The sequence below is a fragment of the Haliotis rubra genome, unplaced genomic scaffold, assembly GCF_003918875.1.
Source record: "Haliotis rubra isolate DU_JTF1 unplaced genomic scaffold, ASM391887v1 Scf1120, whole genome shotgun sequence".
In the NCBI taxonomy this organism is placed as follows: Eukaryota; Metazoa; Mollusca; class Gastropoda; order Lepetellida; family Haliotidae; genus Haliotis; species Haliotis rubra.
Window position 1 is genome coordinate 262,403 of NW_025765027.1, and position 15,852 is coordinate 278,254.

The window sequence follows — 15,852 nt, forward strand, 5'->3', positions numbered from 1 at the left end:
CGGGTGGTCAGTCTCGCTGGCTTGATTTACACACGTCATCGGTTCCCCTTTGCGCAGATCGATGCTCATGCTGTTGATCACTGAACTGTCTCGTCCAGACTCGATTATTTACACACCACCGCCATATAGCTGGAATATTGCTGAGTGCGGCGCAAAACTAAACTCACTCACTCACTCTATGAACCAACCTCGAATGTAGCCATCTTAGTATAGTATCAATAGTAGGTTGAACCGATTCATAAAAGAAATTGGCCAAGTTGTATTAGAGCTTCTACTTCCCGGTGGGCTAGCCTAGTGGTTCCACTCATCACGCTGAAGACCCGGGTTCGATCCCCACATGGGTACAATGAGTGAAGCACATTTCAGGGATCCCCCGCCGTGATATTGCTGGAACATTTCTAAAAGCAGCGTAAAACCATACTCACTCACTCACTCAAGACAAGATAATATTAAAACGTTCACCTATAAAATGTCTTCCACAAAATTGTTGAAGTGTTGTAAAATCACACTCTTCATTCAATAAACTCTAAATGTTGATACTGTCGTTTACTGTAGAAAAAGATTAACCATAGTAATATTTTTGCTATCTTATAATGTTTTTTTATCAGGAAATCTTTATAAGTATTTGGCAAAAGCTTCAAAGCTATCCCTTTTGAATATCTCTAGCTGGTCTTAGTGGATAATCATGTCCAAATCTATACAGTCATGTTGGCTTTCCAAGTGGACCGAGTCGAATCGCGTTACTCAGTTCCTACAATGGACAGGCCTATCCTGAGTGAACCTATAACGAATCAGGTGTTGCGTTAATCAATTCATGAATGTGCATCAGTGCATGAATAAACGGTTAAGATCAGTGTATGAAATAAGCCCAAACCCATCCACACATCTGGGCTGGTAACTTCAAAAACTTACCAGCCCAGAAGAGGTTTAACAAGTCAGTGCCAGTGGGCATGTTATTGAAATATTTTTTTCACCCGTCCATCGGGCTGGCCAGCTGTAAAATTAGACCATCCGGCAGAAATCTAGCCCGTCTCAGGCGGCCTTATTTCATACACTGTTAAGAGTCACGGTCCTCCTACCCCTCACTCCTTGCCTTAGCGACCCTCGACGGACCAGACGAGTGACAACATGGAATGGTAATATGAGTAGGTAACTGTTGTAGGTGCCTGTTGTAGGGTTCACTGACGCCCGAAAGCAGTTACGACACTTTTAACTGCCTGTGTTCCAGCCACTGTGTTCGAGTCACGGTGGTGTGAAGCTGCACGGAGTTTTCAGTTGTAAGAGATTCGCACGAAGAACAGCGCTGTAAAGAGATCTCAGGAATGCTTGCGTTTACTTGAAGTTAAATGTTGTGGGCGTATACACATTGAAATAAATCTTTGATATTTTTTCTTGTTTTCAGGTGAGGACACAAAGCCAATGTTGAGTCACTCGATTCAGATCAGCCTATTGTCACTACCTTAGTCAGAAGACATGATCTAACACAATAAGAATTCACGGGTATTCCATTACACCTAGAAGTTTACGAGAACACATGTCTAACGGATGTTTTCCTCCATATACTAACATATGTTTTTCTCCAGATATTAGAACCATGATCACTTCTCTATTCCTGGATAAAGGTATACTGGTGTAATGAGTACAATTATTTCTCCACTGCACTAAGAATATGCTCCACTTGCACACAATGACCTGTGAGAGCAAGAATATTTTCCGTGACTTTAAAACCCCCTTTTAACTCACGATCCCCACAAATGAAATAACACCAGTGATTATTTATTTACTTATTCATGTATTTATTAATTTACATGGTGTGGTTGGGGGTTGGGGGTGGGGATGGGGTGATGTTGTACCCATGTTCATGCTGTAGATGGGGCGATGGAGCTGCCCAGTGATACATGTATAAGCGTTCGCTCGTCACGCCGAAGACCCGGGTTCGATTTCCCACATGGGTACAGTGCGCGAAGCCCATTCTAGTTTCACCGGGCGTATTATTGCTGGAATATTGATATATACGGCGTAAAACCGTATTCACTCACTCACTCATTCATTCTTGACATTGAACTAAGTAGTACTATGTTACCACTACACAGAGTCACAACTCCGCAGCATAGCTGTTGTATCTTTGATACCATACATGTTATGTGTTTCAAGATTGCCTACACATTCTGTTCTGTACTCACAAATTTTTATGGTTCTTTTTCCTTAGAGCCTGAGCATTTCAGGGTTAAGGGCAAACACTCATCTTGTGTAACATGTAGTTTGTTCCTGTCGCTCCGTGGTTTGTTGTACACGTCGTCAGCCACAACCACGTGATCTGTGAAGAGTCACGCGTAGATCAGAATGAAACAGATCATACGAGATCGAGGAAGGGCGCGATGACATGGTATCAACCTGTTTCCACACGGATTGAACAATCTAGCCTAAAGCATTCACGGAAATAGAAATCAAATAGTTTTTGCCTTTTTTTGTTTCGTAGTTTTGAACACAACTAAATATTCTATGACTATCGTTTTTCCCAACTTTTGTTTTTCACTATTTTTGTAAAATCATCCGAAATAAATTAGATTGCAGGAGAGCAAATCTTGTTAATTTTACCTCTTGAAATTTCATCAATGTCAAAATGGACGTTTCTGATGCAAGCTATAGTATGCAAATGAGATGCACTCTCCATAGGCTCGAGTACATAATATATTTTATGACGAACGTCATATACCATTAATTCTTTATTTCTTTGATTCTAATTAATGATCACGCCGAAGACCCGGGTTCGATTCCCCACATGGGCACAATGTGTAAAGCCCATTTCTGGTGTACCCCGCCATGATATTGCTGGAATATTGCTAAAAGCGGCGTAAAACCATACTCACTCACCCACTCCTGTCTTTCGTACGCACGCTATGTAACTCATGTGTACATAAAGAAATGATTTTGGTAATGGGGTGTTTCCACCCCATCATCGCCTTATCGTTCTGTCATCGAATCAGTCCTTATCTCTTTATCCACCCGTGAAGGTCCGGGTTAGAATGAACTTAAAATCAGTAACCCATGCTTGTCGTAAGAGGCGACTAACGGGATCGGGTGGTCAGGCTCGCTGACTCGGTTGACACATGTCATTGGTTCCCAATTGCGCAGATCGATGCTCATGATGTTGATTATTGGATTGTCTCGTTCAGACTCGATTATTTACAGACCGCCGCCATATAGCTGGAATATTGCTGAGTGCGGCCTAAAACTAAACTCACTCACTCACTATCTCTTTATCCTGTGTTGTGATCGTCACCCATTTAACTGTGATCACCATTCATTATGATCATCATTTATTGTGATCACAGAAGTGATCACTTGAACAGAAGTGATCACTTGCTATCCATTTTGAAACGTCGCATATATGGCAGTAAAGAAGTTGTAAATCCATAAATCTTCCAAGTACCGCTTAAGGGCTATCCATTTAGATATGGCCACTATCTATTTAGGCCTCGACACTATTCATTTAGCTGTCATTATGTCCATTTTGTTATGATCACTATCTATTTTGTACACTGGGTTGGATCAGTATCCATGTAATTGCAACCAAGACTAGGTGGAGGAATCGTTAGGATCGAGTTTCAGTCGTTTGGTGATCACGGAGACATATTTGAAACGTTTGTTAATCATCAATCAATTCCAGAAAGTTCACTATCGTTTTTACAACCCGTGAAGGTCCGGCTCAGAATGGACCTTCAGTAACCTATGCTTGTCGTAAGAAGAGACTAACAGGATCGGACGGTCAGGCTCGCTGGCTTGGTTGACACATGTCATCGGTCCCTAATCGCGCAGATCGATGCTCATGATGTTGAACACTGGATTGTTTTGTCCAGATTTGATTATGTACAGGCCGTCGCCATATAGCTGGAATATTGCTGTGTGCGGCGTATAACTTAACTCACTCACTCACTATCATATTGACAATGAATGCACTTCCATACGTATATATAGCTATGTTCTGCTGAAACAGTACGGTATGTAAATCCCCGATGGAAATAAAGTCTAGGGTTGAAAACGTCCGAAATTTTGCTGGACAAGTCCAATTTCCAGGGCCGTACATTGTACAGCTGCGTATCAAAAATTTGTTCACTTCATAAATGGAATCGCTTTTAGTACTTTTACATTAAAGTACTGCTTTTAATTTAATTCCAGTGTCTGTTTGCAAATCGTATTCGTAAATTATGCATTCAAATCAGCTCAAGTTGTGTGTTCTCATCATTGCTGTGCGTTTACACAACTTAGTAACCGCTCTGATACATTAACGGAATCGCAGGATGAAATTCAGGAGCGGCGCTCATTGAGAAAGAAAGGTGAGTTATACTTTTATTTTGTTATTGTGCTTAAATTATGACGTCAACATTTGTGAGGATATATTTAAACTATCTTCTGGCAGAAAGATAGAACAGTTACAAATTTCATGCCATCATAATTAAGCGTATAAAATCTTCCCTGTAAGAAATCTGAACTTTTCTGCTTGAAAGTATAATGTTTCGTTTCCGGGATGCTTTTAGTCTTCGGTTTGAAACATTTGGTAACGCACAATGTGTCAATAATAAACTGTCGTGATGTCTTTACAGAATGGATCAGGCAAAGAAACGAAACTGGACAAACTTGGAACGGAGCAGGATTGTGACATTGAGGGATACAGGGAATAAATGGATGACCATTCAGAAGTTTATGGCGAGAGAATACAAGTGTGATGTCTCAGTTAGAGGTATGATCAAGTTATATAAGAAATACAAAGAATCTGGCGGTATTGAAGATTTGCCAAGGTCAGGCAGACCTCGATGTACTTCAAGACGTGAAGATCGAATAATCAGGAAACTGTCTGAAAGATAGATATGCTACACTGAACATTATTCATGGTAGACTAAAGCAATCAATGAGTAAACAGGTTAGTCGGATGACTATCTCTCGTAGACTACAAACATTTGGGTTAAAATGTTTTGTCCCTGCCAGAAAACCTCTTCTCAATAAGAAGCAAAGAAAACAGCGATTTTCATGGGCTAAACGGGTCAAACAGTTTCGGCTGCCGCAGTGGAACAAGATTTAATTTTCTGATGAATCCATTTTCCGTTGCTTCAGTATCCGAAGACGCATGAGAGTTCGACGTTTCAGCTATGAACGCTACAAAACAACTTGTTTACAGAGCACTGTAAAGCACCCCCCTCAAGTTCATGTCTGGGGGATGATTTCCCACAACGGGCCAGGGATTCTGAAAATTGTTCCAGGAACATTGAATAGTGAACGATATCAACAACATATCATCAACGATATTTCAGGTCTTGGTTCCTGTCTGGTCTTTCCAGACAAAGTCTTTGTGTTCCAGCATGATAATGCTCCAACTCAAAAATCCAGATCTACACGTGATTATCTGGTTCGCAGGGAAATTCAGGTGCTGCCATGGCCGGGAAGTTCCCCTGATATGAATCCCATAGAGACAGTGTGGGATATCATTGGGAAGAAAGTAGCTAAAGATATGCCTACATCAAGCCATATGAACTCCGTCAAAAAACATTGGTATTCTTTGCCAAATTCAGTGTTCAAGAATCTCTACAAGCCCATGCCAAAGAGAATCAAAGCACTGGTCGCGGCCAAAGGTGGAGCTACTCATTATTGAATAAAGTTCACACATAAACTACTTCTCATTGTGTTTTCCTTGTTTTCTTTTGCTTATTCGAGCTTAATATGAATGGTTTGAGTGGATTTCCTTGGGTGAACAAACTTTTGTATGCAGCTGTATTTTCTTCCGCCGGGCTGCGTATATGTAATTTCAGCAAGGTAGACATTCCCACACACGGTTGAGTGAAGACAGTTCGTGTCAGAAGGACATATAATAACTGGAATACACTCGAGACAAGATCAGCTGAACACGCAGACCCAGTTATTGTGACTAAGAGGGATGTCTGTTTTGGGAACACGATATTATAACATTACACATTTTGCAAATGACGTGATGAGAGGGTTCTCTCGCCAAACTGAAGGATCCGATTTGTTTTCCAATGTTAATGTTTGTTTATTTGTTTACTTGTTGTTAAACGCCGCACTCAGCAATATTCCAGCTATATGGCGGCAGTCTGTAACTAATCGAGTCTGGATAAGATAATCCAGTGATCAACATCATGAACATCGATCTACGCAATTGGGATACGATGACATGTGTCATTTAGCCTGACCACACGATTCCCTTAGTCACTTCTTACGACAAACATGGGTTGCTGAAGATCAATTCTAACCCGGATCTTCACGGGTCGCCTAGTCAGCGAGCCTGACCACACGATTCTCTTAGTCACTTCTTACGACAAACATGGGTTGCTGAAGATCAATTCTAACCCGGATCTTCACGGGTCGCCTAGTCAGCGAGCCTGACCACACGATTCCCTTAGTCACTTCTTACGACAAACATGGGTTGCTGAAGATCAATTCTAACCCGGATCTTCACGGGTCGCCTAGTCAGCGAGCCTGACCACCCGATTCTCTTAGTCGCTTCTTACGACAAACATGGGTAGCAGAAGATCAATTCTAACCCGGATCTTCACGGGTCGCCTAGTCAGCGAGCCTGACCACCCGATTCTCTTAGTCGCTTCTTACGACAAACATGGGTTGCAGAAGATCAATTCTAACCCGGATCTTCACGGGTCGCCTAGTCAGCGAGCCTGACCACCCGATTCTCTTAGTCGCTTCTTACGACAAACATGGGTTGCAGAAGACCAAATCTAACCTGGATCTTCACGGGTCGCCAAATCAGCGAGCCTGACCACCCGATTCTCTTAGTCGCTTCTTACGACAAACATGGGTTGCTGAAGATCAATTCTAACCCGGATCTTCACGGGTCAACAAGTCAGCGTGCCTGACCACCCGATCCCGTTAGTCGCTTCTTACGACAAGCATGGGTTGCTGAAATCTAACGCGTTAGGACGTGGAGCTAGGGAAGTTTAAAGTTGTCAGCGATTCTTCCCATGATACTACACGGTGATTCTTTTCAACCACCATCCTTATCTGTAATATCTACTACAACCTTCGCACTAATTCCGGAGGAGGTTGCACAACTTTGTTTTACGCCGTTTTTAGCAATATTCCAGCAATATCACGGCGGGGGACACCAGAAATGGGTTTCACACATTGTACCCATGTGGGGAATCGAACCCGGGTCTTCGGCGTGACGAGCGTACACTTTAACCACTAGGTTACCCCACCGCCCCCTATTATGGCTTTATTATAGTATGACACCATGTCGTATGTTTACAGTATGATAGACACCTATGTTACGCAGCATTAAACAAATCTGTATTTGTTTTGGTTGTCATATGATATAAACACTACTTTCTTCATCTATAAATGTTAGAATATAACTCTGGTTAACACCTCTATTTACATTAGATCATAGTACTAGACTATTTTAATCTCCATGCCCGTTTGCGATTAGACAGGGCCCAGTCGTAAACATGGCCACGACACATGACACTGCAGTAGAAATCCTAACGGAAAAGATAAAGTACATATTAAACATCTGTACACCAAACAGACTGGTCAATGTTAGAGCTAAAGATCCCGTAAGGATGAAGAGCGAAATCCGTTCTGCAATACGGAAGCGAAATAGTTTTCATAAAAAAGCTAAAAATCGAAACCGTCGTTCCGACTGGGCTAATTTCCGATTAGTCAGAAACAAAGTTGTCAACTTAATACGCGTTTCCAAAAGAAAATGTGTTTCAAAAATTGATGATAGGATAAATTCCTCGGTGGGTACAAAAACATGGTGGCGTTTGGTAAAACAATATATTAACAAAAAGTCTGAAAGTAACTACTTTCCACCAATCATATCAAATGACATTATCTACGACGACCCCGTAGACATTGCAAATGTTTTGAATGATTTCATTGTGAGTCAGTCTACAACAGAAAATTCAGATTTACGACCTCCCCAATGTAATTTTGAACTTACTACAGACTCACTAAATGTAGTCAATCTTACACTTGATGAAGTTCAGGATATTCTCTTCTCTCTCGATCCATCAAAAGCTACAGGACCAGATGGAATAGGAAATAGATTTCTGAAAGCCATGGCGAAAAGTTTAGCTCCTCTATTAACAAAACTATTTAACATGTCTCTTCAAAAATTCACTTTTCCAGCCCTCTGGAAGGAAGCGTCAGTCATGCCCCTCCATAAAAAAAAATAGTGTAAATGAATGTTCCAATTTCAGACTGGTCGCACTTACGAGCTGTTTGTCTAAAGTTAGAAAAATGTGTTTTTAAACATGTATTGAATTTCTTTAGAGACAATGATATTTTAACCAATTTACGATCGGGATTTATGCCAGGTATTTGATAAGGTATGGCACAAGGGCATCATTTCTAAACTTAAAAGCTATGGCATTGGTGGATCACTTTTGAATTGGTTTGAAAGTTATTTACAAAACAGATCACAAAATGTCGTCATTAATGGATACAGTTCCGATTATAAACCTGAACTTGCTGGCGTCCCACAAGGTTCCGTATTGGGACCCTTACTTTTTATTGTATACATAAATGATTTAGTAGTTGGTATAAAAAGCCACATACGTTTATTTGCTGACGACACCTCACTTTACGTAATTGTAGATGATCACGATACTGCCGCATCCTGTCTGAACGATGATTTAAACCGTATCTCTAGCTGGGCAGACAAGTGGCAAGTTACCTTCAACCCTGATAAAACCGAAACAATCAATTTCTCTCGTAAACATAAAAACGACACAATTCCGACCTTGAACATGAACCAAACCCTAATACGAGAAGTGGAAAGTCATAAACACCTGGGTATAACTCTACAGAGTGATTGTGGATGGAAAAGTCATATTGAAGATATTGTTAAGAAAGTTAGCCCCATGATAAATTGTCTTCGAAGTTTTAAATATCGCCTCTCCGGAAAAACGCTAGAAAACATGTACAAATCGTTTCTGATGCCGATATTTGACTATTGTTGTCATATCTGGGATAATTGTACAAATGATCAGTGTCTTATTCTTAAACGGTTACATCTAGATGCACTTCGTACAACATGCGGCGCAGTTCGTGGCACTAGTCATCATAGGTTATATATCGAAACAAAGTCTAAACCATTAAAAGAAAGGAGGCGCGACATTAAACTAATCAATTTTTACAAGATGAATAACGATCTCGCACCTGACTACCTCTGTGACCTTGTCCCTAACTTTGTCTCTGAAAACAGTCAATATAATCTCCGTTATAAATTTAAGTTACAAACAATAAATTGTAGGACTAAAATATATGAAAAGTCGTTCCTACCTGACACAATTAAAATTTGGAATTCATTACCTGATAATTTAGTATTCGCTAACTCAATGGGTGAATTCAAATCTCTGCTTAAAACTGATTACTTATCTAGATCTAAATTATGGCAGTCGATTCTGTCAGATCGTACACTGTCGACTTAAGCTCGGCTGTAGTGATTTGAATGCGGATGAAGTAATTAGACACATTTCTAGCAACCCTTGATGCGCTTCTGGATGCCACAATGAAGATACTGTTCATTATCCTTTTACATGTAAGTTATACACTGCTATTAGAAATAATACCTACTTCTATGTAAATGGCCACAATCTCCAATCTGTGTTATACGGAAAACCTCCGGCAAACAACAACGTCAATTAGAACATAATAGAGTCCCTGCATCAATACATCTTTAAGTCTAAACGATTTGACAAATTATACTAACAATTATATGCAATCAATTAATGAAGTGTAGCTGCAAGCTCAATGTATATAAGCACCTACAACGCACATATATGATTTAATTTGTCGGTTTTTGTATCCAGTTCTTGTGTATTTGTTTAAATGATATATGTACTGGTGAGGTATTGATTTTTAGCAAAGTTCTGCTTGTTTACCAAACCAGATTCTCTAGGAATAAAAATATGTTTAAACCACATGGCCACGAGAGGGGTACGAGACACCATCCGGCACGAGTAGTTACGAATGAGATCCAATAACTCCCCTCTGAGGCACAATGTCATTGAAATCTTCTTCTCCTCCACAACACTAAGCGTTCTTAGAACTACTTTTCTTAAGCAGAAAATGTCGCCTACATATGCACTATGAAAGTCAGTCACACGGTGTATGGTAAACTCATTAACTGAATATTTCTATCGAGTCGTCGATGTTTACGAGTTATGGCACACTGTAATGACGTCGAAACCGTCTCATTAGGAATTGTCCCCCACACGCCTACTCCAAAACCGTTTACAAATATGCTTGAGCTTATAATGTTGTAAGCTTCATTTAACACACTGGGCAACAATCGTATTCCGTTCTTTGAATTTTGTGAAAGCAAACAGAGGTGCGAGTACTGGTTTTACCCCGTCACCAGTAAATAGGCCATTACGGCCAACACGTGAAAGGGTCAGTGATTGACGATAAACTGTCAACACAGATTTTTATGCTAGGCGCGGTTGTGAAGTTTTGGTATACGTTAAAACGGATATAATGAAACAGTGCAATAAGAGTACATGGTGTGATTTTGTTTACATAGGCGACAGGAAACGTCTCGGATGCGGTGAAAGAAAACAAAGCCGCTAAGATGAATACTAAGAGTATCTTGCAGGTCCAGTTTGGTGGTTATTTCATATTCTATTTTCGCTTGTTTTTGGGGTTTTTTGTAAAAATTAAATGTAAAAGTCAGGCAATGTATAAGACATCGACTACAGTGTTGTTTTAATGGCTTACATTGTCTCAACTTGCATCTGACCACAGTTACCTCCCTTAAGTTTTACCCCTGACCCGGAAGGACAATTTTCAAATGAGCTGTTCTGCCTGTGCAATTTTTTCCTGGGTGAATTGGAAGGACAATTTTCAAATGAGCTGTTCTGCCTGTGCAATTTTTTCCTGGGTGAATTGTGGCTGTTTCTGTGAAAGATCGAACATTCTACTGTATTTGAAAATCTTTATGTCCACAATCTGCACATGGTATTGACTCCAGCCCTCCATGATTTGACTTCAAGTTCAAGGCTGTTTAGTGTCTTTCGGCTCTAAACTTCCGGGGACCATTGTTGACAGTTGATACAGCTACATTGAGATGATGAATCCAGGCCGATATTTTGCCGGTTAAGTGACAAGAGACAAGACGGTCAGCATGCAACAGGAGAACAGCGTACGACCGATGTCAACTATGGTGGACTGGAAAATAATTGTTGTCTGAGGCCAACTCATGTGCGAAGGGAGACAAGTGTCTGCTAATGTGATTGAAAGCATGCAGAAGGAGAACAGCCTATGGCTGACACTGTCTCTACTCAACTCTAAGTCTCTGCTAAAGAGATTGAAACTGCAAAGGGAGAACAGCCTATGGCTGACACTGTCTCTACTCAACTGCAAAGGGAGACAAGTGTCTGCTAATGTGATTGAAAGCATGCAGAAGGAGAACAGCCTATGGCTGACACTAGTTCTCTCAACTGCGAAGGGAGGCCACTCTTTCCTAATGAGATTGAAAGCTCACAAGTAATTATATTTGCATCATTGCAGTACCAGCGTTAGGGACCGATCATAAGTTATGGTTAGTGGGGTGATGACGATTTTAAGGGGTCACCCATTTTGTTCTGGGAAAGTAGGGGGTCATCAATTTTGTACACATGCACTAGGGAAGGTCATAATAGAATTAAAAATTATTCTTAAAAATTATGGGGGTCATTAATTTTGCGCATGACAAGCCGGGGGTCACTTACCTTGTACATAAATGTAGGGGGTCATTCACATTGTACATGCTGCTCCATAAAAATCATCATCACCCCACTACCCATACATAATGAACGGTCCCTCACGGTTGTGCAGACAGCGAACGAATCATGGGGTATCAAAACCCAGCAACTTAGGTCAGGTGGCGTGGTTGGTGTGGTTGGCTGACGTCTCCGACGACGGCGTTCCGCTCGGTATATCAATCACTGGATTGTCTGGTCTTGAACAGGCCGCTGGAAACAATATAGCTGAGTGCAGCTTCAAACAATAAACAGACCTCGTGACTAGATATCCCGGCTGTGACCTCCATCCAACAATCCCTGCGTGTGGCCGTGCTGTTCCTTACCTTCACAGGGCAGTATACTATGCAAGTGTACACCCAGTTCGCTATTCTAACGGTCCGTGAAGATCCGGGTCAGAATTGATCTTCAGCAACTAAATTTACTGTTCGGGCTCGCTGACTTACATGATGCATGTCATAGTATCCCAACTGCGAAAGAAAGTGCGAAATGGTTATAGTGGAGCGTCCGACCGGAGAGCGGAAGGTCGCGAGTTCAATCTCGGAACTGATGACTAGTCGAGTCAAGACTCCATCATTTACCGACTTCTTTCATACTGCCGGAACAATGCGGAGAGTATCTTTGAACAACACATACTGAGCGACAAAACAAAGTATCCACATGCGTTTGATTGTAGTGAATAATGAAACAAACGTGGAATCTGCTTTGCTGGTGAGGGATTTACGACTTTGAATTACGTCTGTGTATAATGAGTGAGTGAGTTGGGTTTTACTCCTTTAGCAATGTTCCAGCAATATCACGGCGGGGACACCACGCATTGTACCTATGTGGAACATAGAACTCGAGCCATCGACATGACGAGTGAATGCTTTAACCACTAGGCCACCCGACCGCCAGACTTAACAAAGTCACTTCTCCTCTTGTTCAGCAGTAACTGTTGTATTCTGTGCCTACTAAGTGTAATAACATTCCGTGCCTACTGAGTGTAATAACATTCCGTGCCTACTGAGTGTAATAACATTCCGTGCCTACAGAGTGTAATAACATTCCGTGCCTACTGAGTGTAATAACATTCCGTGCCTACAGAGTGTAATAACATTCCGTGCCTACTGAGTGTAATAACATTCCGTGCCTACTGAGTGTAATAACACTGTCCGTATATGACCAGTGAGTGAGTGAGTATGAGTTTAGCAACATCCAAGCAATATCACGACAGGGAAGACTAGAAATGGGCTTCACACATTGTATCCATATGGGGAATCGAACCCCGGTATTCAGCGTGAAGAGCGGACGCTTTAACCACTTGGTCACCCAACCGCCCCTGACCATACCTATTGATCTTTGTCGACACCTACTTTTGATACTGTCAGCCGTCAGCGGAACAGCACTCCAACGCACATAGAGGATCGCCGTCTTTCGCAATCCCCAAATCATAAGGTCAACAATGTATGATTTACTTGCACAATTGTGAGGGTAAATGCTAGTAAATCTGAACAAACATTTCACATTCACATCACACGATGTCAGCTGAGTGGTATTATCTGAGAAATATATTTATACGGTTTGAAATGCGTGTCAGCTTTGATGGACACAGAACAAGTAAAGTAGTTTCTCAGACTGTCTTACTTACCTCGTGGGTGTGTTGGACTCGAAGGGGTCTTCAGCAACCTACGCTATTTGACCTTATAGATGACTAACTGATCGAGTGGCGGGGGTCGGAGACATGGTTTATTATGTTCACTACCATGTGGGTATATGATATTCTCAGAACCGCGAAGATCCGGGCGTGAATTTGTCTTCAGCAACCCATGCCAATCGTTAGACTGACTGAGTATGGTTTTACGCCGCTTTAAGCAATATTCCAGCAACATCACGGCGGGGGACACCAAAAATGGCCTTCACAAATTGTACCCATGTGGGGAATCGAACCCGGGCCTTCGGCGTGACGAGCCAACGCTTTAACCACTAGACTACCCCACCAGTCGTTAGAGACAACTAACGGGATCAGGTGGTCAAGCTGGCTGACTTGGTTGACACATCGCATCCCAGTTGCGTAGATCGACGCTCATGTTGTTGATCACTGAATTGTCTGGTCCAAACTCGATTATTTACAGACCGCCGTCAAATGGCTTAAATATAGCTGAGTGCGGCGTTAAACATATAAACAAACCAGATGTTCTTGTTATCAATCACATGTTTGTCTTGTCAAGTCTCTCGAGTCACATGTCTGTAACTTACTGCCTTAACAACAAACAACTATCCTGTACGTAATGAATAGGGTGGACATACGGGAGAATGGACGATACAATGGACATATTTCGCTCATATGACGAGACAACTCTTGGGACGACAGTAATCCAAACATAACGAACATGCTTATCAAGACCAACAAGTCCACTTGCTCCACTCTCCAATCTTTAGTGGAAATCCAAACAGAACGAAATGCTTATAACGGACACAGGTTATAATAAACTAAAATTAGGGGTCGCCTAAGTTCGTCATAACCGTAGTTAACTGTGTGGCTTTTAGAAAGAACTAATGGAAATGGACAGGGTTTTTCATCACGTTGAAACATTGGACTTGTTATTACCAGTAATTTGTCTCATTAATGGATGGTGCTGTCGAAATAAATTAAAATGGACTTGGTGCTGTCAGAAATATGTTAAATTAATGGAATCAGTAATATGTTAAATTAATGGACTTGGTGCTGTCAGAAATAAATTAGATTAATGGAATTTTTGTCAGCTGAATTAATGGACTGGGTATTGTCAGTTATAATTTGAATAAAATGTAATTCGATTGTCAGTAATAATGTTTATCTCCTTATTTCCAGGGCGTAGGAACGGTTTTCAGAGCAGGGTGGCTAATTTATGAAAAGTATTGAAAATCAAAATGAAATTTAGTTATGGTTAGATATCGTCTTTGAAACAAAGGGGGACTACTGGACTACGCCCCTCGTAGTAGTAAGTTGAACTACTGGCTGTAGTAATGAAATGGTATCAGTAGTCGTAGAATTAAGCACGGTATTATAGAATTAATGAATGGGTATGGCATGGTCACGGTGTATTATCAGTTATACGTGGAGAATGAATGGGTATGGCATGGTCAGTAATAAGCTGAATAAATGGACAGGGTATTATCAGTAATAATTTGAATGAACGGGCTTGGTATCGTCAATATGAAGTTGAATGAATGGACTTCGCATTGTCAGTAATATGCTGAATGAATGGACACGGTATTGTAAGTGATCAGTTGGATGAATGGACTTCGCATTGTCAGTAATAAGTTGATTGACTAGACATGGTATTGTCTGAAATAAGTTGACTAACCGGACTTACATATTTCGCGTTTCACGTTTCCTTAGTTATCAAAGGTGAATTACATGCATACACGTTTAACGCGAACCATTCCTTTCTCGATATATCGTTTAGGACGAAATTTAAGACGGGTCCACTATAGCCTTATGCCTGTCTAACAGAGCTGCAACACCAGCTTGACAATCTGCTTGTTCCGAACTTTGGATAACTCGACAGAAAACGTACCCCTGCACCATCAACTCGTCACTCTGCTAGTTTCGAAGTCTGGTTAACTCGACAGCAATCTTAACAGTGCTGCAGCATCAGACTGACACTCTGCTTGTTTCGAAATTTTGACATGTCGAAAGCAATTTTGCAGCGTCAGCGTTTCTCTCTACCATGGCATCATGGCGTCACTTCCGTTTTTTTAATGACAGGGAGACGCAGAATGCTTAACAGTGCTAAAGCATCCGTTTATCACTCCGCTTGTTTCGAGGTATGTATCACTCGATGGTCGAAATGACTTTGTTAAGAATGTGTCACGTTACCTGTATATTGCATGTAAACTACGTTTCAGGTTAAATGCTTACGCCTGGGAATATTTTGCAACTTGAGAAAGATTCAGTGATCACTGAACCGAATGAGGACACCGCCACCCACCCCCTACCCTCCCAACAGGCGACCCGGCGGACACATCCAAGCGATGTAAGTCAACAAAACCATTTCACCTCTCTGTCAACATAAACAAAATCCTTTCAAAGTCACTTTAGCATGAAGTGCACCTT

The 15,852-nt window shown here is 41.3% G+C and overlaps 1 long non-coding RNA gene across 1 annotated transcript; it reads right to left on the reverse strand.

Annotated features, from left to right (window-relative positions):
• Window positions 1–1,340: 1,340 nt before the first annotated feature.
• LOC124290093 lies at window positions 1,341–15,014 on the reverse strand. The gene is made up of 3 exons (XR_006901830.1): window positions 14,902–15,014; window positions 9,505–9,508; window positions 1,341–1,651 (listed from the first exon to the last, which is right to left on the reverse strand). It is a non-coding gene; the product is annotated as an uncharacterized LOC124290093 (long non-coding RNA).
• Window positions 15,015–15,852: the final 838 nt, after the last annotated feature.